This window comes from Rhinoraja longicauda, chromosome 11 (assembly GCF_053455715.1).
Source record: "Rhinoraja longicauda isolate Sanriku21f chromosome 11, sRhiLon1.1, whole genome shotgun sequence".
NCBI lineage: Eukaryota > Metazoa > Chordata > Chondrichthyes > Rajiformes > Arhynchobatidae > Rhinoraja > Rhinoraja longicauda.
In genome coordinates this window covers 31,191,819-31,219,076 of record NC_135963.1, presented here as the reverse complement: position 1 = coordinate 31,219,076, position 27,258 = coordinate 31,191,819, and positions in this window count along the sequence as shown.

Genomic DNA, 27,258 nt, shown 5'->3' with positions numbered 1-27,258 from the left:
CCGAAAATATTATAAGTCAAAATGCATTTAATACACGTGATCACGTAACCGGAAGCAAGCTGCGGCTCTCTAAGGGTCGCTGCCGTTTGCACTACCGCAAAGTCGAACTATCGCAAATCAAAGCATCGTAAGCCGGGGAGCCCCAGTATTTATTTCAATGTAAGAGGACTGGTGGATAAGGCGGTGAAGTCAAGACGTGGATAGGCACATCTAAATGTACATTGTAGCAGTTACGGCAACATGGCTAAGAGGGATAGGACTAGCAGCTTAATGTTCCACAGTTCCTCAGAAGGCAGTGGAGGCCAATTCTCTGAATGCATTTAAGAGAGAGCTAAGAGCTCTTAAGGATAGCGGAGTCAGGGGGTATGGGGAGAAGGCAGGAACGGGGTACTGAGAATGTTCAGCCGTGGTCACATTGAATGGTGGTGCTGGCTCGAAGGGCTGAATGGCATACTCCTGCACCAATTGTCTATTGTCTATTGTCTATTGTACAGGTGAGATAGACAGGGGAAAAGAGGATGGGAGTATTGCTTTATTGATTAAGGAGAATGTCACTCACCCAAGATGACACTACTGATGGATCGTCCAGTGACGCAATGTGGGTGAAACTGAGAAATAAAAAGGGGATGATCACCTTGTCAGGAGTGTACAAAAAGTATACGAAAAGTATACAAAAAGGAGGCCCCGAAATAGTTAATGGGAATTAGAAGAAGATTGCAGGCAGCTGCAAGACTAATAGGGTTATCATCGTAGGGGATTTTAACTTTCCCAATACAGCCAAGGACTGTCATGGTGCAAGGGCTTAGACGGGAAGGTATTTGTCCGATGTGTTCAGGAAAGTTTCTTTAGGCAATATGTAAGGGCCCTACAAGGGAGAGGCCAAGGTTTGACTTTCTCTTAGGAAATTGGGACAAGATTACAGTTCTATTAGCTTTAATTTAGTTATGCATAAGGACAGAGTGGACCTACTGGTTAAAGTTCTGAGTGGGGCTAGGCCAATTTTGATGATCTTAGACAGGAACTTGCTAAAGTAGATTGGAGTAAGTTGTTTGCAGGCAAAGGGATGACTTGAAAGTAGAATGCTTTTAAAAGGGTGATGATGAGAGTTCAAGGCAGGCATGTTCTACTCGGGTGAAGGGCAAGGCAGGTGGGAGTAAGGAATCCTGGCTGACGAAAGAAATTGAGGCTCTGATCAGAAAAAAAACAAGGAGACGTGGGTCAAGGATAGGCAGTTGGGATGAAGTGTATTCCCGGAGGAGTTTAGGGGAATGAGGAACATAAGAAGGAAATCAGGGGGTGGGGGATAGCACTGGCAGATAATATTAAGTCATATCCAGAGATTTTATAAGTAACCTTTCACTTAAAGAGAGTAACTTAAAGAGAAAGAATGGGGACCCTCAGAAACAAAAGCAGCCATCTCTGTGTGGAGCCACACGAGATGGGCAAGGTCCTCAACGAGTACTTTTCCCTGAATGGATATATTTGAGGACACTAGAAATGAAGAGAAAATAACTGCTGGGAATGTGGCTGAGATAAATAACACCATTAGACACAGGTGAAGTGCTGGATGATGGGAAGGTGGTTAATGTTGTGCATCTATTTCAGAAGGGTTGCAAGGTGAAGCATGGAAAACTACAGACCAGAGAATGTAACATCTATGATAGGCAAGTTACTGGGAAGGATTCTGAGGGTTAAAATGTATATGCATTTGGATAGACAGAGGCTGATTAGGAACAGTCAGCATGGTTTAGTACATAGGAGATTGTGTCTTATGAATCTGAGTTATTTGAAAAAGTGAAGAAAAAAAACTGATGAAGGCAATGCTGTGGCCACTATCTGTATGGACTTCAGCAAGGCTTTTGATGTTGTGCATGCTAAGCTGCTCTAGATGGAGAAGTGGTGTCATGGAAGGAAGCAGAGGGTGATGGTGGAAGGTTGTTTTTCAGAATGGAGGCCTGCGATTCATGGAGTATCTCGGGGATGAGTGTTGGGCCCATTGCTCTTTGTGATTTATATCAATGATTTGGATGAGAATGTAGAAGCCATGATTAGTAAGTTTGCAGATGACACTAAAGTAAGTGGTATTGTAGATAGTGACGATGGCTCGCAAAAATTACCAGCAGGATTTTTGTTTAGCTGGACAAGTGGGCTGAGGAATAGTTAATGGAGCTTAATGCAGATAAGTGTGAGATGTTGCATTTTGGGCAGTCAAACCAGAGCAGGGCCTTCATAGTGAATGGCAAGGCCCTAGAAGTCTTGCAGAGCAGAGAAATCAAGAAGTACAGGTACATAGTTCCTTGAGTGCCATCACAGGAAGATAAGGTTGTGCAGAAGGCTTTCAGTGCATCAGTCAGGATATTGAGATAAAAGTTAATATATTATGTTACTGTTGTAAATGATGTTGGTGGGGTTGCATTTGGAGTATTGTGTTCATTTGCAGTCACCCTGCTATAGAATTAAGCTGGAAAGAGTACAGAGAAGATTTATGAATATGTTGCCAGGACCTGACCTATAAGGGAGAGGTTGGGCAGGCCAGGACTTTATTCCTTGGAGTGCAGGAGGCTGAGGGGTGACCTTATAGAAGTTATTAAATCATGAGTGGAATCTATAGGTTGAATGTGCAGAGTATTTTACCCAGAGAAGTGGAATCAAGAACCAGTGACATGGGTTTAAGGAGAGAAGGGAACGATTTAATACACAGAGGCTGGTGGATGTATAGAATAAGCTGCTAGAGGAGTTAGTTGAGGCAGGTGCTATTACAACATTTAAAATACATTTGAACATGTACATGCATAGGAAAGAATTAAAGGGATATGGGCCAAACATGGGTAAATAGGACTAGCGACATGGTGCTTCTTGATGAGCATGAACAAATTGGCCTGGAGGGCCTGTCTCCATGACTCTACAATGTTATGACATTGGAATAGGGCACGTCATGAGTAAATAAAGGCATGATATTTTAGCAGTAGAACCAGACCAGAGTAAGACAATGTTACAGAGATATAAATAGGCCAACTTGATGATACTGTCAGTACACATATCTGACTTCATCTTAGAGTCAAGTATGATGTCTAAGTCATAAACTATGTGGTTCAGTTTGCATCAGGAAGATGGTGGGAATGGGTAGTTCATGAATGGTGTGTGGTGGCTTTAATCTTCCCGATCTTTAGGTGGGGGAAATTTCTGCTCTCCCAGAACTGAATGTTAGACAAGCAGTCAGTCCAGTGATTACTTTAACCGTGAAGGTCCTCAAGATACGTGATGCGTGACAGCAGGTTATCTGCTTACTGCCTTGTATTGAACTATTGGCAAAATTAAATTATGAGCTGTGTTCCATAAAATGGATGAAGTATTCAATGAATAAATCTCAAGCCCCAAGGTTTAGTGATGACGAGTTAGCTCAACAAGAAACAAGCTTTCCTTGTTTTGAGATGGCACAGACAGAGCCATATGGATCCAAGTTTTCACGTTGACATTTAGCTGAAGAAGGAAACAGCAATTTTATTAGATCTAATCAAGGTTTGGTTTTGCTGCTCTTGGCCGGGCTTAGATCAAACAGTACAGAGAAAGCTACTCATTATTAAAGACATTTTAAATCCCTTTTTTTCCCCTTCAGACTTCACTGAGTCACGCTGTAAAATGGTTCCAGGGCGGTAAACAGCTGTTTGGTGCTTCATCTAACTGCCCATCCTTCATGTGTGAAGCCAGACAGTCAGTGGCAGCTGGTAATTTGACATTGGTGGTTGGAGGAAGGGAGGTGGAAATATGACAGCTCAGCCTGATGCACATCCAAAAGCTACATTTGTACATTATGTAGCATTGGTGACTGGGTGTGAGGAAGGATTCGAAACCCCCGCAAACTTAATTTCCCATAGGTGGCATTGTCAAATGTTGACTGGCAAAGCACATTAGACCAGTTATCACTCTGAGTCTCAGACTTTTATGGGCTGCGTGATTCACTATTGAATTACATTCGCTGACTGAGCCGCCATGAAATTTCTTGTTCAAATTTTCCGTTTGTCGTTGCCTGTGACACATTCTGTTGATTCTCGGAAAACCCGCAGCAACTCATGTCTGACTGTTGGTAACAGTGAGCTGCCAACTTGAACTTATAGTTCAAGACTACCTGTTAGTTCAGAATGCTGATCATATTTGCTCGTTGCCACCACTTTCTGTCTCACAAGCAGCTAGATCAACTTTAATTCTCCATATTCATCAGGAAAGGAAGGATGGAACAGTTAAAATGGAGCACTTCCATGTTATGAGCTGTTGCTAGAATCATCATGCTTTTGGGGTGAATAAAAAAAGTGGTTCTATGCAATTTTAATACATCCTCAAACAGGTTCCCTGTTATATGGAAGTTGAGAAATGATACTAATGACATGTTATTTAAAAAATCTTTATTGAACATCTTCTCCTGGCTCCAGTATAAAACTCTAGATCTCCACTATCCATCAGGCATTGCCCATCCCCACCAACAATGTGTACCTATTTGGCACTTTTAATGTGGCAAAAATGTAATAAAACACCACAATCTGACACAGGGAGACATTAGGACAGATGAGGTAAGGGTGGAAACTTTGTGCACACAAGGAACTGCAGTTGCTAGTTTACAAAAGAACTGAGTTACTTGATAACTTAAATCATTCAGAGACAAGGTACAGTACTGGTCAGTCTGATTCAAATCAGTGGCTTAAAGAGCCAGAAATGGAGGAGCTGAGATTATCTAAGACCTTATTCACAAAATGCTGGAGTAACTCAGCAGGTCAGGCAGCATCTCAGGAGAGAAGGAATGGATGACGTTTCGGGTCGAGACCCTTCTTCAGACTGAAGAAGGGTCTCGACCCGAAGCGTCACCCGTTCCTACTCTCCTGAGATGCTGCCTGACCTGCTGAGTTACTCCAGCATTTTGTGAATAAATACCTTCGATTTGTACCAGCATCTGCAGTTATTTTCTTACATTATCTAAGACCTTTGTGGCTCAAGAAATTTACAGTGTCAGGGAGGGACATTGCCTTGAAGAGGTTTGAAAATTAAGGTGATATTTTTAAAGTATTAATTTAGCTTAACTTAGTTTATTTTAGAGAGAGAGAAAGGGAGAGTTTATTGTCATAAGTACCAAAATGGAACAATAACATTCTCATGTGCAGCAGCATAACAGATTTGTAAACATTGTACTCAATAAATAATATAATAAATAAACCAATAAAAGTTAAATAAATAATAAACCCAATATAGTGCAAAACAAAACCAAGCCTGATGTCCTTAGTGCAAACAATGAGGAATTTGGAGTTGGAGTTGAAGAATTTGGAGTTGAGTTGGAGTTCGTAGTGTTCAACCTCCTGATGGTTTTGGGAAGAAGCTGTTCCTGAACCTGGATGTTACAGTTTTACAACTCCTATACCTTCTGCCCGATGACAGGACTGAAATGAGAGCCTGGCCAATGTGATGTGAGTCATTGACGATGCTGGCTGCCTTTTTGAGACAATGCCTCCGAAAGATCCGTTCAATGGCCAGAGAATTTAAAGATTGAGTTGGAACTGTGACTGGCTACACAGTCACGGATATAGAGTGAGCTGAAAAGTGGACTGGTCTAACACAAAAGTGAACTAACTTGCAACAAATGTCGATTGGCTCATACAACATACTTATTAGAAGGTATTTATTCACAAAATGCTGGAGCAACTCAGCAGGTCAGGCAGCATCTCGGGAGAGAAGGAATGGGTGATGTTTCGGGTCGAGACCCTTCTTCAGACCCTTCTCGACCCGAAACGTCACCCATTCCTTCTCTCCCGAGATGCTGCCTGACCTGCTGAGTTACTCCAGCATTTTGTGAATAAATACCTTCGATTTGTACCAGCATCTGCAGTTATCTTCTTATAATACTTATTAGAAGAATGTAGACACAAGGAACTCCAGATGCTGGTTTGCAAAAAAAAGACACAGTGCTGGAGTAACTCTGTGGGACAGACATCATCTCTGGAAGACATGGATTAATGACCTTTTGGGTTGGGACCCTTCTTCAGACAAAAGCATCTGAGGAAAGGTCCCAGCCCAAAACATCGCCTATCCATGCCCTCCAGAGATGCTGCCTGACCCGCTGAGTTAATCCAGTACTTTGCGAATTATGTGAATAAACTAAAACAGCACAGAATATTTTTTTTCCCCGTATCATATCGGGACTTAAGATTGTCTACTGTGTGTAATCGAATTGCCATTGGCAACAAGTTATGTATTCACAATAGCAGTATTTTAATGTTTCAGACAAAACCCTTCACAAATGCAAACCTCAGGCACTAATGATGAAATATAAAGTTGGCAGTATTGAAGCCAAAAAGAATGTCGCTTTGTTTTTTTAAGGCTTTCGTTGTCAGGCTAATAGGTTGGATATGCTTTGGAGGAGTGGATGGCAATGAAGACCTAGTACACTAGAAGTTTTAAAAATTACTGAGGCTATCACTTTACTGTACCTTATATCACACAGTATTCATCTAAAATAACACTAGGAAAATGTGCAGAAGAGCCACCATTTGAAAATTCTAGCTATAAGCTCCAATTTAGTGATAGGTAGCATAACTGTGACAATCAAATGGTGTCTAAATGTTCCTTTTACTAAAGGTCTTGGCCCAATGAAGTCATCAGCATTGCCACAAAATATTAAATAGTCGAACCAGGATCTGCACAGTCTGCTTTCAGATAGACCAAAAATAATCACGAAAAATTACTTTTCTTAGAATAGTAAGGGGAGAGTTTTCCCCACAGTCAACTGCAAGAGGCGCTGGATCAAACTAGCTCCCGTCTCTCTCCTAAATGAACAAACCCTCTACCTTTCATTCACCTCAATCATCATCAGGGAGTCTTCCTATGGATTGTGGTTCTTACCTCAGAAATCCAACTCGTGCCCTCCAAACGGGTTATTAATTGACTCGCTGGTCAGAAAATTCAGAAACCTTTAGTTAACAGAGGTCCTGCGTCACATAGTGACACACATTTAAGAAAATCCCACATCTTGTGTGTTCCAACCTTAAAACTGGGCGGAACTGAACAGAACCAAAGCAGTGCCTCACTTTAATCACAGGATCACTGAACCAGACAGCAATATATGCTCACTCTTTTGAAGTCACACAGAGTTCCAAATCCTTGCTTTTTATCCATAATCCAGTAAATTCCTCACACCAGTATTTGGTCAACTCCCATCTAAATTACTTGTGAAATCAGCTTCTTGCATCTTTTCAAATAGAGTAGTCCAGATCCTTACTACTGTACGTGAAAATATTTCTGCCTTTCACCTTTCCATATGGTAAAGTCTGTGCTGCCTTGCCAGAAAGAACAGCCACCTTCTAACTCCCATAAACACTCGCCATCCTTCATTTCTCTATTAGCAACCCTTTTTCTTCCAAGGAGAAGAGTCGGTACTTTTCCAGCTGATAGCCCCCAGTTTTGGTAATTCATAAGTAAACCAATTCTATTGCCTTTCTGAGGAATGGTGCCCAGAATTGTTCATAGTATAACAGCTGAAACTTAACTGTCAAATTTTTTTATTATTTTTTTTTATTTTTTATTTTTGAAAAGCATATGTACAAATCGAAATAAGAAAAAACACATTTGTTACAAAGTTCTTACATAGCTTCAATTTTTAAATTTTTGAAGAGAGAAAGTAAAAATAAAAATATAAAACTATAAACTTGGGGAGAGAGAGAGTAAGAGGGTTAAAAAAAAAAGAAAAAAAGATCTAACAATAAAAATTAACGGGAGTAGATCCGGGAGACAAAAACCACAGCTGTACATCCAACCCCCAACTCAAGTTTCAACTTTTTATTTAAATTTTTTTTTAAATTTTAGTCCTGTGCCAAGCCCATTTACTTTTCTAAAAATTCAATAAATGGAGACCATATTTTTAAAAATAACTCAGGTTTGTCGATTAAGGCAAACCTTATTTTTTCCAAATGCAGGGTCTCTGTCATTTCCATAGTCCACATTTTAATTGTAGGGGTTATTGGTTTTTTCCAAAATTTAAGTATTAGTTTTTTCGCAGTTATTAGACTGTAATCAAGAAAATGTACCTGACTTACTGTAAAATTTGTAGTATGTTCTGATAATCCTAATATAATTAATTTTGGGTCCATATCTAATTTTTTATTAATAACTTTAGAAACTATTTTAAAAATCTCCAACCAGAAGTTTTGCATTTTTATACAAGTTACGAAAATATGAGTTAAATTAGCTTCTTGAAATTGACATTTATCACACATAGGAGAGATACTAGGAAAAATCCTATTTAATTTCGTCTTCGAATAATGTAATCTATGTATTATTTTAAATTGTATTAGGGAATGTCTAGTATTCAATGAACATTGATGTATATGTTGTAAACTTTCATCCCATATATCTTGCATTATAACTTGATTCAATTCGTCCTCCCATGCTCGTCTATAAGATTCTGATGACGGAATGTCAATGTCAAGGAGAATATTGTAAATAAAAGATATTAATTTATTTGAGTTATAATGTCGATTCAGGCATACATCAAGTATTTCTGGACCTCTAAACTTATATTCTTGCATGTGTGATTTTACATAATCTCTAAGTTGTAAATATCTAAAATAATTATTAACATGTAATCCGTACTTCTGCTGTAACTCCTGAAACGAAAGAAAAGTTCCCTTATGATAAAGATCTCCCACCCTTTTGATTCCATAACTTTTCCATTGAGCAAAGCCTCTATCTAAGACAGACGGTTTAAAAGAAGGATTATTCGCAATAGGAAGGAAAACAGATAATTTACTCAATTTTAACGTAAGCTTTAATTGTTTCCAGGTACGGATAACACTATGTATAATGGAATTACCTCCATATGTTTTTTTATTTAAATTTATTGGAGCTAAGAGGATCGCACCAATATCGAATGGTAAACAATCCTCTTTCTCCATCTTTAACCAATCCGGTTGTTGATCAGAATCATCCAACCAGCAGGTTATATTTTTAATATTAACCGCCCAATAATAAAATAAAAAGTTAGGTAAAGCAATTCCTCCATTAATTTTAGACTTACATAAGTGTCTTTTATTTATTCTATGAGTCTTGTAGTCCCAAATAAAATTAGTAACAATTGAATCAATTTTAAAAAAAAACTTTTTTGGAAGGTAGATCGGAATTGCTTGAAATAAGTATAGTAGCTGTGGCAGAAAGATCATCTTTATAGCATTACTACGACCAACTAATGATATAGGAAGTGTTTTCCAAAATTGGATATTTCTGTGTAATTTAACAAGTAAAGGAGGAAAATTTGATTTAAATAAAGAAGTATATTTCCTAGTCACGTAAATTCCAAGATATTTAAACTTTTCATAGGCAATTTTGAAAGGAAATTGTTGAAGTATGGCCGGATTATGCTCCATTATTGGCATAATTTCACTTTTATACCAGTTAATTCTATAACCTGAAAATGAACCAAATTGAGTTATGAGATTTAATAAATTCGGAATGCTAATTTCTGGCTTTGTAATATATATTAATACATCATCCGCATATAAAGAAATTTTATTGGTTGTATGTTTAGTGTTGTAGCCATAAATATGTGAATTTGATCTAATACTCTCAGCAAGTGGTTCTATAATTAGGGCAAATAAAAGTGGTGATAGTGGACATCCTTGTCTACAACCCCTAGCTAAATGAAATTTAGATGACAGCATTTGATTAGTTAATATTCTAGCTGTTGGGGATGTATATAAAAGTTTCACCCATGCACAAAAATTTTCACCTAGTTGAAATTTTTCCATCACTGAGAAAAGATAAGGCCATTCTACTTGATCAAATGCTTTTTCAGCATCTAGCGAGATGATTGCTAAATCTTCATTTAATAGTCTATTTGAATAAATTATATTAAACAAGCGTCTCAAATTGAAAAATGAATATCGTTTGGCTATAAAGCCTGATTGATCGGGGTGTATCAATTTGTCTATAACTAGACTTAATCTCTGAGCTAAGATTTTCGCTAATATCTTCTGATCAGTATTTAAAAGAGCTATCGCCCTATACGAACCAGGGTCTTCAGAATCCTTATCTTTTTTAGGAATGAGGATTATTGTTGATTCAGTCAGAGTTTGTGGCAATCTCTGTTGTTTAAAGGCGTGACTATATACAGTTTGCAAACGTGGAGAGATCAAACCACTGAATTTTTTATAAAACTCATTATTTAAGCCATCAGGGCCAGGAGTCTTCCCATTTTTCATGGATTTAATAGTCTCTTCAACATCTTTCATAGTTATTTCTGCGCCCAGTAAATTTCTATCACTCACATTCAAACCAGGAAGGTTACATTCCTGCAAAAACTTTTGCATCTGCGCAGAAGTATCTGTTATTTTTGATGAATATAATGACTGATAAAATTGCAAAAATCTCTGATTAATATCCTTAGGTAGTTTAAGCAAATCTCCATTTTCTGATCTAATTTTATGAATTGTAGAATCATCTTCTAATTTACGGAGTTGACGTGCTAGCAATTTCTGTGGTTTATCTCCAAATTCAAAATGTTTTTGTTTAGTATATTGAAAAAGCCTTAAAATATGAGCTGAAAGGATATAATTTAACTTATATTTGAGAACTGCAATTTTATTATGTATTTCAATAGAGGGAGCGATGGCATTTGTTATGTCTAACTGTCTTATCTGACTTTCCAGGTCATTCTGTTCAGCTCGGTTCTTCTTGTTTTGAGACGCTTGAAAAGCAATAATACATCCTCTCACAAACGCTTTAAATGTTTCCCAAAGCAGGGACGCAGGTGTTTCAGGAAGGTCATTTGCGTTAAAAAAAATCTCAAATTGCGATTTAAGATAGTCATAACATGCTTTTTCATTTAAGATTTGCGGGTTAAATCTCCAATTAGTCTGTTTCCCCATTGCTCCTTGGAGTTTTACCCTAAATGTTAAAGGGGCATGATCGGATATAATAATATTATGATATTTTGAATTATACGTATAAGGAATAAGTTTGGAGTCCACCAAGAAATAATCAATTCTTGAATAAGTTTTATGCACAGGTGAATAAAATGAATACTCTCGGCCTGAAGGATTATCAATCCTCCAAACATCTTTTATATTTGCATTATTTATATAAGAGTTTAATAATTCACACGACTTGGATTTTGTTTTCCTTTGAGTTGAAGATCTATCCAAATAAGGATCTAATGTACAATTTAAATCTCCTCCAATTATCAAATTATATTGTCCAAATTCTGGAATGGTATTAAATATTTTTTTTAAAAATAACGGATTATCAAAATTTGGTGCGTAGACATTCACCAATATCAATTTTGTAGAATATAGTTCTCCCACTAATATAACATATCTACCTTCAGTGTCGACTATAGAGGAAGTATTTATAAATGGTATACCCTTACGAATTAAAATAGCAACACCTCTTGATTTGAAGGGAAACGATGAGTGAAATACTTTATCAATCCATTTGCCTTTCAGTCTATTATGTGCTACATTTTTTAGATGAGTTTCCTGAAGGAACATTATGTCTGCATCAATAGATTTTAAATGTGAAAGTACTTTACCTCTTTTAATTGGTTCATTAACACCCTTGACATTCCAACTACAAAATGTAATACCTTTAACCCCTGTTTTCCTAATAGAATCTTGCATCTTAACCAATAAATGGTCTATAATAAAGCAAATGGTCTGGCACCCGGACTACAACATTTTTCTTGAATGAGTGGTGGATGATTTTTTGTACAGCGTAGAGTGCCTCCCGGAAATATCTCCCAAAAGTATATAATTTCTGAAAAAAAACATAATAATAAAAGTTAAATCTAAAAACAAAATCAATATCTAAAAGGTTAAAAGAGTGCAGGAAAAAAGAAGAGACAACTAAAGCTACAACTACAATTAGTGCAGTTAGTGTTAGCCACCCTAAGGTGGCAAAAAATCTAAGGACTTCCGTAAGATGTAAAAAAAAATTAATACTAGCTCCGTTTGTTAACACAGTTATTATTTGTTTTTTGTTTTTTAAAAAGAGAGATAAACGGGGCAGGCCCGAAACTAATTAGTCTATATTAAATCAATTTTTCTATCTAAAGTGTATTAATTAAGTATTCAAAGTAAGGTTTACATAAATCAAATATTACTTATACTTCTTATTAGTGATGATTAATAAAAATATACATGTTTTTTTTAAAATTAATCATTATTAATTACGGTTAATATACGTATAGTATATACACTAAACTTAAATCTTTGAATTTTCATATTTTTAAAGTCCAATTAAATGTCTGCCAATTAAGATAGCCATGAAATCATAATCAAGCCTTCAGCGACCTTTCGATCTCCCGAGCAAATTCCAGTGCTTTATTATAATCAGTAAAAAAGGATTCTTTTTGATTGTAGGTCACTCGGAGTTTTGCTGGATACAACATACCAAATCTGAGCGCTGGGATCTTCTTAAGAATAGATCTTGTCTCGTTAAACAGTGCTCTTTTCTTAACCACCTCAAAGGGATAATCTCTGAAGATACGAATCTCATCGCCTCGGAATGATAAAACTCTGTTACTAGCAATTCTTGACAACATATCTTCTAAAACGTGCGCATTATGCACCCTCAGAATCAAATGTCTTGGAGGCGCATTAGCACCTGGCCGTGCTCTCAGTGCTCTATGGGCTCGATCCAGCAAGGGCTTTGAATCCATTTTCAAAACTTCCTGTAATAACTCAGCAGTAAAATCACGAACGTTTTTATCTTTTTCTTTGCCTTCTTTAACACCAAGGATTCTTAAATTTTGTCGTTTTGAATGACCCTCTAAGTCAGTACATTTTTCGGTTAATCTCATCACTAAATCAGAAAGACGCTGAGTCTCTGACAATACTACTTTTGTAGTTTCAGCACTCGTCTCGGCTAAAATTTCCAAGTCACCTATAGCCTCATCATGTTGTTCTATTGACGCGGTAATGTGGTTCAGCTTACCAGAAAAATCAGAGTCCAACTTTTGTAACTTGGAGGTTACTTCCTCCATGTGTTCATTCATTTCAGCCTTTGATTTATCCAACTGCTCCTTAATAGTAGATAGTATATCCCCCTTCATTCCTTTAAGGGAAACTAATTCAGCTTTCATCTCTTGTAATTCAACTGTCATATTTACCACTTTAGACTTCATATCTGAAAGCTCCTCACCCACAACGCTGCGAAATTCTTCCAATCCAATTTTTTTAGGCTGTGGATTCCGGGTTGTTCGTTTGGCAGGTTCTTCCTGACCCGCTGCTGAGGTTTGAGCTGTAGCAGAGGCTTCCATCTGACTTGGTTCTTCCACGGGTCTTGTTCTGACCGTTCCTTTTTTAACGATTTTTAACGGGGGGGTGCGACTTGTCGAAATTCACTTTTAAAAGTCGCGATCTGATGACGTCACCCACCCTTCGTTGAAAATTGCCGGTAAGTTGCAACGGGCCCGACCCGTTCCTCTCTTCCTAAATCGGAATATTCACGGAGCTAGTTGACGTGCGACTTGTTCAGTCCATAACGCCACCGGAAGTCCTTAACTGTCAAATTTAACATGATTTCATTCCTTTTTGTTTATTTCATTCTCCTATTTATAAATGCAAGACCCACTTATCCTTAATTAACCAATATCCATAAAGGTTCCACAGGCATGTAAACAGAAAAGTGTTTGTAAGAGAACAGAATTGTGCATAAAAAGCAGGTATTTGAAAGTAAGATGATCAGAGACAAAAGAAGAAATTTGCTCATTGCAGCAGCGGTCATGGATGAAATACTTACATTTTCTTTACCAAGGAAGAAAATGCTCCTGGAGATTTAACAGTTTAGTTTAATTTAGAAGCCTGATAACAGAGGGAAGGACATTCTTGAATCTGGTGGTGCATGCTTTCAAGCTACTGTATCTTCTGACCTACAGGACTATGGTGAAGAATGAATGACCGCGGTACAACTTCAGTTACAATTTTGGCTCCTTTTCCAAGGCGGTGTGAAGTGTAGATGGAGTTAACGGTGGGGTGTCTGGTCTGTGATGGACTGGACAACATTTCTTGGCATTCATAGCAAGAGGATTTGAGTTTAGGAGCAGGGAGGTTCTGCTGCAGTTGTACAGGGCCTTGGTGAGACCGCACCTGGAGTATTGTGTGTAGTTTTGGTCTCCTAACCTGAGGAAAGACGTTCTTGCCTTAGAGGGAGTAGAGAGAAGGTTCACCATATTGATCCCTGGGATGGCGGGACTTTCATATGAGGAAAGACTGGATAGACTGGGCTTGTACTCGCTGGAATTTAGAAGACTGAGGGGGGATCTTATAGAAACATATAAAATTCTTAAGGGGTTGGAGAGGCTAGATGCGGGAAGATTGTTCCCGATGTTGGGGGAGTCCAGAACCAGGGGTCACAGCTTAAGGATAAGGGGGAAGTCTTTTAGGACCGAGATGAGAAAACATTTCTTCACACAGAGAGTGGTGAGTCTGTGGAATTCTCTGCCACAGAAGGTAGTTGAGGCCAGTTCATTGGCTATATTTAAGAGGGAGTTAGATGTGGCCCTTTTTGCTAAAGGAACAGGGGGTATGGAGAGAAGGCAGGTACAGGCTACTTACTGAGCTGGATGATCAGCCATGATCATATTGAATGGCGGTGCTGGCTCGAAGGGCCGAATGGCCTACTCCTGCACCTATTTTCTATGTTTCTATCCACAGCTCTCTGCAATTTCTTGCTGTCGTAGGCAGAGCTGTTCCCAAACTAAGCTATGATGCAACCTGACAGTATGCTTTCTATGGTGCATCGGTAGAGGTTTGTAAGAGTCATTGGTAAAATGCTGAATTCCCTCAGTCTCCTCAGGAAGTAGTGATGTCTGTGTGCCTTGTCGACTGTCGCTTCAATGTGGTTGGCCCATGACAGTTTGCAGGTGATATTTACGCCAAGGAATTGGAAGCTATCAACCATTTCCACTTTGACACCATTGATGGTGACTGGGGCACAACAAACCACAATTCCTAAAGTTGATAACTAGCTCCTTTGTTAGAGTGGTTGTTGCTCTGACAACATGTTACTAAATTCTGTCTCCTTCCTGGACTCTCTCTCACCGTAGTTCATGATCCAGCCCACCACATTGGTGTCATCTGCAAACATGTCTTGAGGTTAGAATGATTGCCCTTCCATGACCGCAGCTATTTGCCTTTGTGCAAGATACGACTCCAACCATTGAAGTGAGTTCCTTTGATGCCCATTGTCTTCATTTCTATCCAGGGATTTTGATGCAACACTCAATCAAACACAGCCTTAATTTCAAAGCTACTCACCTCTACAATTTAGCTCAAGCAAAAGACAACGGGTGCTGGTAAAACTCAAAGGGGCAGGCGGCATCTGTGAACATATTGGGCAGACATCATTTCAGGTTGGGACCTTACCCGAGACCCCTCTTTAAATAATGCTCCAAATGCTGCTCGCCATTACAGATGCTAAGCCAGACACACTCAGTTGTAACTTTAGAAAAGGTCTGATGAACACTGGCTGGTTGCTCCAATGCAGTGATGAGTCCAAGCATAAATTTCTCATCCAACTTTGTCTAGCTCAAATGAACACGTTAATCACGTACAACACGTCCCACAATCATTACAAACCATAATCTACCTTCCTCAGTTTCAAGTTTACAAAATGTTTTTGGGTTCAATTCAACACTGCCTGCTAATCTTTTCTAATACTCTGGCTTTATCTCCTGTACTAACACTCTTTTTTTCTTGTCCTGTACTTCCAGGAATCTTCTTGCTGATTAATTGAACTTTGTTCTTGGTATTTGTCAAAAGCTGTTTTTATTTTAAATTTTACTTCCTTTGTCAATTAGGCTGCATTAACTTTGGATGGTTTCCCTTATTCCCAGAAAGGAATATGCCTCATTCATAGCTGTACTCGCTTATCCCTGACTGCTATTCATTGCTCTTTTATAGCTTTAACTTGTAAAATGAACAGAGATAAAATCAAGCTGTTCTCCCGAACTAAATGAAAGCTAAATGGATTCATTGTCAAGGGCCTGCCTGATGCCCCCGAGAGAGAATTCCAGGTTGCAAGAGGACAAGATGACAAGCTGACCTGTTGGGCTTTCCTTCTGTTCTGTTTCACAACTTGCAAGTCCCACATTTGTTTATCTATAGTCTCACCCTCTAACTGCTCCCCCTCATTCATTGACAAGATAACCTTGTTCATATGATCACCCCAGTTTTACTCTATCATGGACATCTCTGACCTCACTCTCCCTGCATTTAAACAAGCTTCTTTTGTCTCCTTTTTTTAGTTTCTGATGAAGGGTTTCCAACTTAATACTTTGACAAAGCTTCTCTTACCATGTATGCTCTTGAATTGCTATTTCCTTTATTTTCTGTTTCAGCTTTAGATGTCTAAAAAAAACCCTGTGTTTTTGTTTTCAACTTTCCACTTTTTCTGTGGTTGGTGAAGATTATATGTGTTTCACAGGGAAGAAAATAGTAAGACCACGTTTAAAAAATCTGTTATTGGGCAATGTTATACGTTCACCAGCTATCACGTGAGATGAGAGCCAAATGAAGTTCAATAGTTACTCAAACTTGGTGCATCACATCGCTTCCAAGATACCCCTTGCCAACTGATAATACTGATCTTAGGAAACATACTGCATTGAGTACTTTTGTTGCTGCTCATGTAACAATAGAAAAACGAACAAATATCTAAATGCACTTTTGTGAATTTCAGGTGCCTTTGAGCCTAGTGAATTCACGTTGGGATAGCCAGCTCTCTCCAAAATAGATTGGCTGATCATTTACATGATCACATTCTATGATGCATTGCTTTACAAATATTGGCTGTAGATTTCCAACATTACACGATTGCAAGGTCAGTTCCTCTGCTGTCAAACTCCAGGACGTCCCAAGGTTTAGAACTGCGATACAATTTTGGTCTCCATGGTGATGAATATACGTGCCTGCATTAGAGGCAGCACATAAAAGAGTCACTACATAGATGCTAAGAACTAGGTTTTACCAGAATTAGGGACAGAATGCGTGCCAGAGAAAACCAAAGGAGTGTCCCCTAACGGAAACCCTGGATGACACATGAGATCCACTTCAGGTCAAGTTCAAGTTTGCAGAGTTCCAGTGAAATGATCCACCGAGAGATGCAAAATTGCTATATACAACCTTCAGAAAGACATCAAGGATGCCAGGAGGGAAATCTGGACCAAATCTAGGTCTTTATATAGCAATGTATAAGGACAAGCCCCATCAGTGAACCCATTGACTCTGGTCTCAGGTGTTTAGTTTCCCTTATTAGTTTGCACTTCTGCTGCATTGTTAATAAGCACTTGTTAAGTTAAATACTCCAGAGAAAACCATCAGTGCCTGGCTATATCCAACTCTATCATGATATATTTTCTGGTAAACCATTGGAGCACATTCACCCCAAAGTTAGAGGAAACTGTAAAATTCTTATTAGATTTAATGATCTTTACAAAAATTCTCTGAGACACAAAGTTTCACTTTTTGCAATTAAACAAGCTACTGTCAAGCAACATCCTTTAATTGGCTTTTGGAGCTGTAAAGCATTCGTTTTGTACCACACCCAAAACTGTCAGTTTATTTTTTTTCATCAGTTTTGACAATTATCTTGGATATTATACCTTTACTTGGAATCTCTGTGCGAGGAAAAAGCTGTTTGGCTCCGGGCCAAGTGTTGGTAAAGTCTCAAAATAAATCACTTTCAACGTTTTAGAAATCTCTTGTATTCCTTCAACAATCAATGTTAAAATTCATTAAAGTACATGCTTTATGTCTCTCGTACAATATCAGTTCTGCGCATTCTGATTAGTCATGTGCCATTTTTAGCTATATTTTGCCAAGTCGGATCTACAATGTGACTTACAAAGATTTCTATCTGACTCTTTATTTTCTTTTGAAAGGATCGGAATTCTTTTCAGATATTTTTCCCTGTTCACTTCTCATTCCAAAACATTTTTTCGAAGCTTGTATCCAGACTTGGTGATTTGGCAATGAAACGTTTGGGAGAACAATGATCAATTCAGCTTTGCAGAATGCAAGACTCTAGACTCTGCATTGTCAGTTTTGTGCCTGTCAGAGTACGACATTAATGCTGGAAAACAAAATATTCCACTTCAGACGTACAGCTAATGTCTAACCGCCCATTGGCATGATCTAAAATATTTCCTAAGCCTATTTTCAAAAAAGTCCCTACTACTTTCTCAGATCAACAATGTTTCTCTTTCAATTTCCAGTAGACATTCTAAACCTTTTCGAAATGAATTGCCAAGACTCTCTCCATTTCTATTTTGGCTTCCTCTCTCCCCTTGCCCTCCACCCTCCCAGAGCTCTGCTGACTGTATCTTAATTTGCACAGTCCAGTTCTGTCTTTACTTCTATATGCATTCAACTGTATTAACACCTGATCCAGTTATACCACAAATTTAAAATGTTCACATGTATGTTTAAATCTCTCCATATTATTACTCCTCTAGAAAGATATATAAGAACGCGCATATGGCAGGATAATCTTTACTGATTTGCTTACATGCTACATCCACAAACGGAGATATATACAGGAGAATTAGAACCACGTTGCTATTAGCTTGTTAAAGACATGGCTGGAGCCAAATGCATCTATAACATTGTGCAGCATGTAATATACTGACTTAGTGAGCTCACAAATGTTCTTTAAACTAGGAAACCAAAAGTAATTTAGTTCTGCCTTTGCAGAGTGCACCAGACCACATGGCCATATTGTTTCACCAGTCACCTAGGCTACCCAATGATACAGGGCACTTTTGACTGTGCTGACAAACACTTGAGGGTGCTGGCCTACAATTTGGAGGTAGAAAACCAATGCAAGAAGGTGCGTCTTGAGAGTAACCATACCAAGCACTCCATGACCACCAGCATCCAGTTATCATGGTTATGCAGTTATCAGCAGTTATCGTGCTTTCATTTTGCACCAGCCTAATGTGTCCTCTATTAAGCCAATTCAATGATTGACTTCTGAGTAATTGGTCCATCGTTTGATCATCTGGCTCCGAGAAACCCACGCTCGAGACGGTATTGTACAAATAACAAAAGCCATCCTACCACCTGTAAGTTCATTGAGCTGTCTTAGAAACATAACATACAGCTCAATGAAGTTATAGGTGGCAAGATCTCACACGTTGACATGCACCAAGGCTGAGAAATTGAATATTTCCTATTAAGGGCTCTAAATGTTGACATTCGCATCTTTTATTTCAGTATTCTCAGTCAGATTCAGAAAATAAACATGAACTGGCCCATCAATCTTCATTTACAAATGAAATAGTCACTCCCTCTTTTATCTTTCCCTCCTTACTGCATTTAAACTTGATATCATCCTAGTTTGGCTACATAAATTGTTATGTTCCGGACTGCTTATATGATTATATAATACTCTTGAAGGATATTATTACAATTCTGTGGTTCTCTCTGTTGTTCTATGGGCCAAACACGGGTAAAGGGCATCTTGGTCAGAATGGATGAGTTCAACCAAAGGGCCTGTTTCCATGCTATATTACTCTTTGACTTCAATAATAGAACATATAACAGTACAGCACAAGAACATGCCTTTCGGCCTATAATGTCTGTGCTGATCATGAAGCCACGACTATCTTTTATCTACCTGCACAAAATCTATATTTCTCCAGTGCTTGCATATCCACATGCTATTCAAAAGTCTCTTAAAAGGCACTATCATTTCTGCCTCAATCACCAACCTTGGAAGTACATTCAATGCACTCACCACCCTCTGTGTAAAAAAGTTGCACTGCACATCTTTTTTAAACTTTGCCCATGCCCTCTAGTATTTCATTTTTCGACCCTAGGAAACGTTTCTAACTGTCTCCCCTGTCTGTGTCTCTCATAATTGTACATGTTTCTATCAGGTCTCCCTGCAATCCCCAGTTTTCCAGAGAAAACAATCCAAGTTTGTCCAGCCAATCCCTGTAGCTAATACTCTGTAATCCGAGCATCCTTCTGGTAAACCTCCTCTGCACCCTTTCCAAGCCTCCAAGTCCTTCCTCTAATCAGAACTGCATATGATACTCCAAATGTGGCCTAACCAAAGTCCTATAAAGTAACATCATGACTTCTTGACTCTTGTGCTCAATGCCCTGACCTATGAAGGCAAGCATAGCCTAAGTCTTCATTACCACTCTATCTACTTGTGTTGCCACTTTCAGGCAGAAATGAATGGTGCCTCAGATCCCTTTGTATTTCAAAGCTGTTGAGGATCATGCCATTGTATATTATCTGCATTAGACCTCCCAAAGTGCGACACCTCACACTTGCTCAGATTCAACTACATCTGCCATTTCTCTTCCCATTTCTGTAGCTGATCTACCTTGACAGCCTTCCTCCTAGTCTGCGACCACAGCAAACCTGTTGTCAACTGCAAACTTTCTAACAAACCCATCTATGTTTAAGTTCAAGTCATTGATATATATCGCAAACAGCAAAGGTCCAGCAGTGATCCATGCAGAACTCTACTGGTCACAGACCTCCAGCCTGAATATTATCCTTCCACCACAACCCTCCTGTGGGGGCTGTGGTGGAAACTGTCTTCTATCAGTAAGCCAGTTTTGAATCCATATGACTAAGTCACGGTTAATATCATGCACCTTAATCTTCTGGATCAGCCTACCATCGGGGACTTTATTAAATGACGTACTAAAATCCATGTAGACAACATCCACCAACCTACCCTCATCAAACATCTTCATCCCCTCCTCAAATACCTCAATCAAGTTAGTAAGAGAAGACTTGCCATGTACAATGCCATGCTGACTGTCCCTAATTAACCTATTCTCTTCCAACTTGGAGAAATCCTATCCTGAAGATTCCTCATCAAGACATTCCTTACCACTGAAGCAAAGCTCACTGGCCTATAATTCCCTGAAATCTTTCTACTTTCCTGCTTAAAGGAACAACATTAGTTACTCTCCTCCAGAACCTCCTCACCTGTGGCTAGAGAAGACACAAAGATCTTCATCAAGGCTTCTGCAATTCCTCTCTTGCCTCTCTCAATAACCTCAGTTTTCAGTTTAGTTTATTGTCACATATACCGAGGTACAGTGAAAATCTTTTGTTGCGTGCTATCCAGTCAGTAAAAAGACAATACATGATTACAATCGAGCCATTTACAGTGTTTGGACACATGATAAGGAAACAATATTTAGTGCAAGGTAAAGCCAACAAAGTCCGATCAATGCTTGTCCGAGGGTCACCAAAGAGGTAGATAGTAGTTCAGCACTGCTCTCTGGTTGTGGTAGCCTGATAACAGCTGGGAAGAAACTGTCCCTGAATCTGGAGGTGTGTGTTTACGCACTTCTATACCTTTTGCCTGATGGGAGAAGGGAGAAGTGGAAGTGGCCAGAATGCAACGTCCTTGATTGGGCTGCTGGCCTTCCGAGGCAGCGTGAGGTATAGATGGAGTCAGTGGGATAAATCACATCAAGTCCTGGGATTTACCCACCCTAATGCTCTTCAAGGGTCCCAACACCTCTTTCTTAATCTCAAACTGCCCTCGCACACTAATAATTCTCCAGACTGATCTCACTGTCCTCCATGTTCTTCTCCTTGGTGAAAACCGATACAAAGTACTTGTTTAGAACCTCGTCTACATTTCCAGACTCCAAGCACAAATTCCCTTCTTTATCTTTGAGCAGTCCTACCTTCTCCCAGGTTACCTTTTTGTTCTTAATATAGGTATAAAGAGCTTTGGGATTTTCTTTGATCCGACTTGCCAAAGTTCGAAATAGGATTAATAGCACATCCTTAACCTTTCAAGAACTGAAATCTTTTGCAACCTGCATGAAATAAATAACTTGCTGTTGCACACCACAGTTCAGTTCTCGAAGGGTTAAGGATGTGCAATTAATCCTATTTCAAATGGTCACAGTTTTATTGCTGCTTTATTCCCCCAATATAGTTTTTACCAGAAAAGGATTGTAGAATGTTGGTAATGATGTAAGCCATCGATGGATGATTTCCCGGACATCACAAGGTTTGCTGTGCAGGAACTGCTTCTAGTTTCAAGCCTCTGCACAGCACTCGCCTGTCTGATGCAACAGTTCAGATGATGCAGCAATGCCTAATAGACAGGAGGGATGAAGTAATGTGGTGTGTATTATCACCTGCAGCTCTATCTTTTCCACATACTTATTGGTATTTTTATTTTGTACAAATTTAAATGAATCTGTTGGAGGTTTTAAAACTGCAAAGCAGCTTGATGCAGAATAGATGTTGATTTCATACAATCACAATTCATAAAGCTGTTGTGTTTATAATTAATATTTACTTCCTCTCTCTCAGAGGAATTTTCTCCAGATATAATTTTCCTCAGCTTTGCTAAGGTTAATTCTAGCTGCTGCAATTAGCTTACAGATCAGGAAAGCCTCTAATTTATTTCCTAGTTTGCTATTGGGTGAACTATGTAAGAAAACATCTGGGCAGTCGTGCAACAAACATTTGTCCTAGCTCAATTTCCTTTTTTACCCATTTCCTTTTTTACTGGAAGGCAAAACATTACCTGTTTTTGTGTTAGCATCTAATCCCCGATTCTGCATTCAGTGCGATCCTGCCTGATCTGGGAGCTAACAGCTTTCCTCTCATGTCCTAAACACTTTTGACCAACAGAAATACATCAGTCTCAGATGTCAGATTAACAATCTGACAGTAGAAGCGAGATCATAACATCTGAAATGTTTTTCGCATAAGTTGTTTCTTAATTATACTCCTGAAAAAATATCTGCATTTCATTTTTAAAGTAAACATTTGTTACGGTGTAATTTTAAAATTGCATTTGCTATTTCTTATTTCAAAATTCCAGCGACTGCTGCATTTTGCTTTTTCTAGTTTCAAGTCAAATTTATTTGTCACATACACATACACGATGTGCAGTGAAATGAAAGTGGCAATGCCTGCGGGTTGTGCACAAAAAAGAATTACAGTTACAGCATATAAATAAAGTTAATAAGTTACTATTAGTGTCGACAAAAATTTAGTCTCTGGGGTTATAAAAGTTGACAGTCCTGATGGCCTGTGGGAAGAAGTTCCGTCTCATCCTCTCCGTTTTCGCAGCGTGACAGCGGAGGCATTTGCCTGATCGTAGCATCTGGAACAGTCCGTTACTGGGGTGGCAGGGGTCCCTCATGGTCTTGCTTGCTCTGGATCTGCACCTCCTGATGTATAGGTCCTGCAGGGGGACGAGTGTAGTTCCCATGGTGCGTTCTGCTGAACGCACTACTCTCTGCAGGTCCATCCTGTCCTGGGCAGAGCTGTTCCCAAACCAGACTGTGATGTTGCCGGACAGGATGCTCTCTACAGCCCCAGAGTAGAAGCAATGAAGGATCCTCAGAGACACACTGAATTTCCTCAGTTGTCTAAGGTGGTAAAGGCCCTGCTTAGCCTTACCCACCAGTGCGGCAATGTGCGTTGCCCACGTCAGATCCTCTGTGATGCGGACTCCCAAGTATTTAAAACTGCTCACCCTATCCACAATAGACCCATTTATCTCCAGTGGCGTGTACGTCCTTGGATGCTTAGCCCTTCTGAAGTCCACAATCAGCTCCTTTGTTTTAGTGACATTCAAGAGGAGGCTATTGTCCTCTTTCTGACTGTGTCCTCTATTCCTGGACTCCCCAGGTAGTAGTTAATTTCAGTCTATCCAGTCAGTTTCCCTTGGTATCCTGGACAAATCAATAAAGTCACACCTGTATCAGATTTAGCCAGCATAATGTCAAAACTCCTAGAAAGAATTCTGCTGGATAGATTAAATGTTAACTCCACAGATAACCAGTTTGGTTGAAAAGCTAAACATGGCACTGACTTGTGTATATATGCCTTAAAGGAAATTGTAAACAAATATAGAGGTTAAAAACTCATCAGTCCTTATGTGCTTTATTGATGCTTCCAAAGCCTTTGATCGTGTTAATCATAGAAAGTTGTTTGTTAAATTGAGTCAAAGAGGGGTGTCCAAATACATTTTGAGAATTCTGGCTTACTGGTATGCCTACCGGACTATGCAAGTAAAATGGGGCAATAGGATCCCCACCCCATTTGGGGTTAGCAATGGTGTCAGACAAGGTGTCAGAATTTTGTCCCCAGTTCTTTTTAATCTCTACTAGACCAAACGGATCCATTGGGGCTAAACCTCTCCTGCATTGGTCCAGCACCCTCTCCTCCCCCACTCCCACCCTCTCCATCCCCCCCCCATTCAACTACTCCATCCCCCTCAACCCCCCTTATCCTCCCCTCCGCTCACTCACCCACTCAATCCCCCAGAACCCCCATTATCCCCCTCGTCCCCTCCCCCCCACTCACCCACTCACCCCCCCTCAACCCTCCTTATCCCCCCTCCTGAGTAAGGTGCTCCTAAAATTGTCACACTATTGTGTGACAGGGGCACAAAAATAAGGTTACATCACAGGCATGAGCAAACAAATAAATAAACAAACAGAGTTTTAGTAATATATAGATATTGATGATCGGTCCAAGCAATTGAAAGCCTGTAATACTGGGTGCATGATTGGTAATACTCTAGTGAACCATATTATGTATGCAGATGATCTTGTGGTCCTTACTCCATCTAGTGCTGGTCTCCAGCAGCTCCTTACTATATGGTATGGAACATGATATCAAGGTAAGAGTGTTATTATGATCCGTAGAACCAAAGAGGATAAATCTAAAGTTTCCTGATTTTAAATTGTCTGATAATAACCTTAGTGTCTGTAAGAAGGTAAAATATCTTGGACATTTTATTACAGAACAAATGACAGATGATGAGGATATTCATACGTAATGCCACATGATGTATGCACAAGCAAACATTCTTTTACCCAAGTTAAGTGCATGTACATATGGAGTGAAGATGTCTCTGTTCAGAGCATATTGTACACCACTCTGTACTGCACATTTGTCAAGTCAAGTCAAGTCAATTTTTATTTGTATAGCACATTTAAAAACAACCCACATTGACCAAAGTGCTGTACATCTGATTAGGTACTAAGGAAAAAAATGAAACATACAGTAGCACGCAAACAGTTCACAGCGCCTCCTCAATGAGCCTCAAATGCTAGGGAGTAGAAATAGGTTTTGAGCCTGGACTTAAAGGAGTCGATGGAGGGGGCAGTTCTGATGGGGAGAGGGATGCTGTTCCACAGTCTAGGAGCTGCAACCGCAAAAGCGCGGTCACCCCTGAGCTTAAGCCTAGACCGCGGGATAGTGAGTAGCCCCAAGTCGGCCGACCTGAGGGACCTGGAGTTAGAGAGGTGGATTAGAAGATTTTTGATGTGGGGGGGGGGAATGTCCATTTGGGCTTTATACGTGAATAGGAGGAGCTTGAAGTTGATTCTGTACCGTACAGGGAGCCAGTGGAGAGAGGCCAGAATCAGGGTGATGTGGTCCCTTTTACGGGTACCCGTCAGGAGTCTCGCTGCGGCGTTTTGGACCAGTTGCAGGCGGGACAGGGAAGATTGGCTGATCCCAGTGTATAGGGAGTTGCAGTAGTCTAGGCGGGAGGAAATGAAAGCGTGAATGATTTTTTCTGTGTCGTCGAATTGGAGGAAAGGTTTGATTTTAGCTATGGTTCGAAGTTGGAAGAAGCTGGCTTTTACCACAGCGTTGACTTGCTTATCAAATTTTAATGCAGAGTCAAATATCATGCTGAGGTTTTTGACATGCGGTTTGACTAGGCAGGATAGGCTTCCAAGACTGCCTGTTATCGATTTGATGGAGTCGGGGGGGCCGAATAGGATGACCTCAGACTTGCTCTCATTTAATTGGAGGAAGTTCTGTGCCATCCAACATTTTATGTCCTTAGGCAGTGTAAGAGGCTGTTTAAATTTGACTGGTTGTTGGGTTTCAGGGGGAGGTAAAGCTGAGTGTCATCGGCATAGCAGTGGAAAGAAATGCCATGCCTTTGAATGATTTGGCCAAGGGGGGCATGTATAGAGAGAAGAGAATGGGGCCTAGGATGGAGCCGTGTGGAACTCCGCAGGAGAGGCTAGCTGGAGTAGAGGAATAACTGCCTATGTTGATGGCGAAACTCCTATCTTTGAGGTACGAAGCGAACCAGCTCAGGGCAGTGCCATCAATGCCAACCGCGTACCGGAGACGGTCAATAAGGATGGTGTGGTCCACTGTATCGAACGCTGCGCTGAGGTCGAGAAGGAGCAGGATTGCACAGTCGCCGGTGTCGATGGCGAGAAGCAGGTCGTTGTGTACCTTCAACAAGGCAGACTCTGTGCTGTGGTGGGCTCTGAAACCTGACTGGAAACTTTCCAGGATGGTGTATTGGTGCAGGTAGGGCACTAATTGGTTTAGAATTGCCTTTTCAAGGACTTTTGACAGGAATGGCAGTTTGGAAATGGGTCTGTAGTTGCTAGGCAAGGTGGGGTCTAGGTTAGGTTTTTTCAGTAGGGGCTGGACCACCGCGTGCTTGAAACAGGTTGGAACAGTGCCAGTGGCCAGAGAACTGTTGATAATAGAGAGGATGCTGGGACCGGCTATTGCAATGACATCCTTCAGAAGGGCAGTGGGGGCAGGATCAAGGGGGCAGGTTGCAGGTTTCATAGCGGAGACAAGCTTTGCAAGGGAGGATAGAGTGACGGGTTGGAAACAGTCCAATTTAGATGAACAGACTAGTGAGACAGCTAGGTCACGGGTGGGAGGGGAAATGTTCATTCTAATGTTCTCAACTTTTTGGGTGAAAAATTTAGCGAATTCTTCGCACTTAGCAGGGGACCCAACTAAGCTGGTACTGGGGGCGGGACATATGACAGAGGTAATTGTGTTAAATAGGACCTTGGAGTTATGAGAGTTTTTGGAAATAAGGTCGGAGAAGTATTGTGCTCTAGCAGACTTTACTGCTTCCTGGTATTTGAGAAGATTGTTTCTCAGAATTTCGAAGGAAATTTGAAGGTTGTCACATTTCCACCACCTTTCTGATTTTCTGCACTCCCTTCTTAGGGCTTTGGTGGGGTCATTGAGCCAAGGCCGACCTTTGGGCTTAGGCTTTTTCATTTTAAGGGGAGCGATAGAATCCAGGATGGAAGAGCAAGTGATATTAAATAAAGAGGCGAGATCCTCAGTGCTGAGATGGGGGGGAGAAGCCTCAATAGTGCAGATGTTGGGGACAGCTGTGAGAGCCTCGGAGAATTTACTGGCAGTCAATGAATTTATGTCGCGGGAGTAGCGAACAGGGAGATTAGATTTTGTGGGAGATAAAGGCAGA